The sequence below is a fragment of the Triticum aestivum genome, chromosome 5B, assembly GCF_018294505.1.
Source record: "Triticum aestivum cultivar Chinese Spring chromosome 5B, IWGSC CS RefSeq v2.1, whole genome shotgun sequence".
Taxonomy (NCBI): Eukaryota; Viridiplantae; Streptophyta; class Magnoliopsida; order Poales; family Poaceae; genus Triticum; species Triticum aestivum.
In genome coordinates this window covers 45,378,957-45,382,770 of record NC_057807.1, presented here as the reverse complement: position 1 = coordinate 45,382,770, position 3,814 = coordinate 45,378,957, and positions in this window count along the sequence as shown.

Below are 3,814 nucleotides of genomic sequence, written 5' to 3'. Positions count from 1 at the left end.
CGAAGATAGATCTAAGTAGTGCCATCTTTGGCACTTGAAAAGGAAAAAAAGGATCTCCTTTCAATGGCATTCATTCTTCTATTTAGGGTAAGCACATTACCATTAATGGATTAAGTAAGATTAAGCACGTTACGGAAATTTGCATCTAGGCTAGACTTCATCTCTTTGATAATTTCATTTTGATAAAAGCACACGAGAGTAGTAGATTCAACCTTATCATTCATAGGGTGCCCAAATATGGTTTTTATTTTTTCATAAGTATCTATAACATCCCCTTCAAGAAAACCTTCTTCAAAAATGGAATCTAAAACTTGTTTAAAAGAAGCAGGCAAGCCAACATAGAAACTTTTTAAGTAAACTTCAATTTGATATTGTGGCACATAGCTAGCCCGAATCCTTAATAACCTATCCCAAGCATATTTTAAAGACTCATCAAGTAAATAACGAAAAATTCCAGAGTCATCCTCATCAAAATTATTTAAGCTCTCATTGGTGACCCTGGTGGGTCTTTCCATAGCATCATTATTTATGAGCTTAGAGAGGATAGAGGGGTTATCCAAGGCACTAGAGCCCGGGAGAAAACCCTTAGTTCTTTTTGATTCGGCCATGGCAACGGGAAGGCAAACGGAAAAGAGAGAAGGAGAATGGGAAAGAGAGCGCAAATAAAACGGCAAGGGTGAAGTGGGGGAGAGGAAAATGAGAGGCAAATGGCAAATAATGTAAATGCGAGGGAGATGGGTTTGTGATGGGTACTTGGTATATCTTGACTTGAGTGAAGACCTCCCCGGCAACGGCGCCAGAAATCCTTCTTGCTACGTCTTGAGCTTGCGTTGGTTTTCCTCGAAGAGGAGAGGGTGATGCAGCAATAGTAGCGTAAGTATTTCCCTCAGTGTTTGAGAACCAATGTATCAATCCAGTAGGAGGCTCCTCAAAAGTCTCACGCACCTACACAAACAAACTGAGAACTCGCAACCAACGCGATAAAGGGGTTGTCAATCCCTTCACGGCCACTTGCGAAAGTGAGATCTGATAGAGATAGTATGACAAGATAAATATATTTTTGGTATTTTATAATATAGATGCAAAAAGTAAAGATGCAAATAAAAGTAGATTGGAAGCAAATATGGTAAGAGATAGACCAGGGGGGCATAGGTTTCACTAGAGGCTTCTCTCGAGATAGCATAAGTATTATGGTGGGTGAACAAATTACTGTCGAGCAATTGATAGAAAAGCGAATAATTATGAGATTATCTAGGCATGATCATGTATATAGGCATCACGTCCATAACAAGTAGACCGACTCCTACCTGCATCTACTACTATTACTCCACACATCGACCGACTCCTGCCTGCATCTAGAGTATTAAGTTCATAAGAACAGAGTAACGCCTTAAGCAAGATGACATGATGTAGAGGGATAAACTCATGCAATATGATATAAACCCCATCTTGTTATCCTCGATGGCAACAATACAATACGTGCCTTGCAACCCTTTCTGTCACTGGGTAAGGACACCATAAGATTGAACCCAAAGCTAAGCACTTCTCCCATGGCAAGAAAGATCAATCTAGTAGGCCAAACCAAACTGATAATTCGAAGAGACTTGCAAAGATAACTCAATCATACATAAAAGAATTCAGAGAAGATTCAAATATTATTCATAGATAAACTTGATCATAATCCCACAATTCATCGGATCTCGACAAACACACCGCAAAAAGAGTTTACATCGAATAGATCCCCACAAGAGAGGGGGAGGACATTGTATTGAGATCCAAAAAGAGAGAAGAAGCCATCTAGCTAATAACTATGGACCCGTTGGTCTGTGGTAAACTACTCACAACTCGTCGGAGGGGCAAGGATGTTGATGTAGAGGCCCTCCATGGTTGATTCCCCCTCCGGCAGAACGCCGGCGAAGGCTCCAAGATGGGATCCCGCAGATACAGAAGGTTACGGCGGTGTAAATTGTGTTTCGGGTGCTCCCTGGATGTTTTCGGGGTACATAGGTATATATAGGAGGAAAAAGTACGTCGGTGGACGCCCGAGGGGCCCACGAGACAGGGGGCGCGCCCTACAGAGGGGGGGGCGCCCTCCTATCTCGTGGGAGCCTCAGCTGCTTCTTGACTTGCACTCCAAGTCCTCTGGATCACGTTTGTTCCAAAAATCACGCTCCTAAAGGTTTCATTCCATTTGGACTCCGTTTGATATTCCTTTTCTTTGAAATACTGAAATAGGAAAAAAAAACAGGAATATGGGCTGGGCCTCCGGTTAGTAGGTTAGTCCCAAAATGATATAAATGTGTAAAATAAAGCCCATAAACATCCAAAAGGGGTAATATAATAGCATGGAACAATCAAAAATTATAGATACGTTGGAGACGTATCAATAGGTCGCACCCTCATCTCAAATCACTTTATTTAGGCGTCAGTTGTCTGAATTTTTATTCTGGGCCAATCGATTCCCAATGGGAAGCAGCACCCCTCGAGGCGGCGAAGCTCCTAGGCTGCCGGTTGGCTGGTGTCTAACGTAAGGGTGCGGGCTGCAAGTTCACCATAGAAGCAGCGCTTAGATGGCTATCTTTTAGAGTTGCGTGGGTTGAAGGTACTGCCGCCGCCGGATCTGGATGACGTGGAGTATTTGTGGATTGGCCCGGGGCCGGCGCAACCACGGCAGTGCGGTGGGGCAGGGAGCAGGTTTTGGCCGGGGCCACGGCCGGCGGAGGCAGGCTGCTCTGTCGTTGTCGCTGGCTCTTCGGGGAAGATTCCGAACAGTGTCAGCCAGGAGGCACAAGACGGCCATCAAGCCATCCGGCGTAGATCGGACAGTACCAAAATAAAATAAAATCGCGTGACCCCAATTTAGTCTTCAGTCAACAGACGTGTGACCACTCTCGTACCTTGCTGTTGATCTCTTAGTGTATTTCTTCAGATCAAAGAGATATGTCGTTCTTAACATTATGCATTATCTGCATCTTCAGACACACCGTCTTCCGACTCACCGCAGCTGCTCTAACAAGGGAAGCATACACCAGAAGGGAGCTATAGTCCCCACTCAACAGTTCCCTGCATCGAATACACGTGCCCGACATGGATAGCCACAACAACTGCAGGGCCATCGACAAGTCAGCACATGATGCTCACTCCTATGGATGGCAGCCAGATAGGTTGTACCCTCATCTTACTTGTGTGCAACATTTATGGCTTTGTTATTCATCTAAGCATGGAAAATATATCATCACATTTCACTGTATATTCATGCTGATCTCTTACGGGCCTTGTTCAGCAGTTAACGTTGTTCCATAGTTCAGCTAAGATACTTGTTCTTTAGGTAACGATGCTCCATAGTTATCATCCATCAGCCAATGCTATCCCACAGGCTGGTGATTATAGTATTATACCACTTCTAGTATTACCTATGTTGTTCTTTAATACTTTTGTGTGCCATCTAGTTAATCTCGAGTACAAACGATACATATTTTGTAGCTTTCATCTATGTTCTCCCTTTAGTTTATGAGACATGTTGCTGCTAGTTAACCCCAGTCCTACTACTTGTGTCGTCTCCTACAGGCACTCATTACATAAATCTAACTACTAGTTGTCTTCCATGCATGTCAGATATAATTGCACACACTGATATATCCACAAGAACCTCATGGAGCAATGTAAAGGCCAATAAACTTGATGTCAATGATACCCAATATGATGGAACATGTAAAGGCAGTTCTTCAAAAGACTTGCAGAAAGATGATGAATCCTCTTCACCCCACAAGGTCCTTGCTCTAACTTGTCCTGTGATATGGGTACAACATGCATA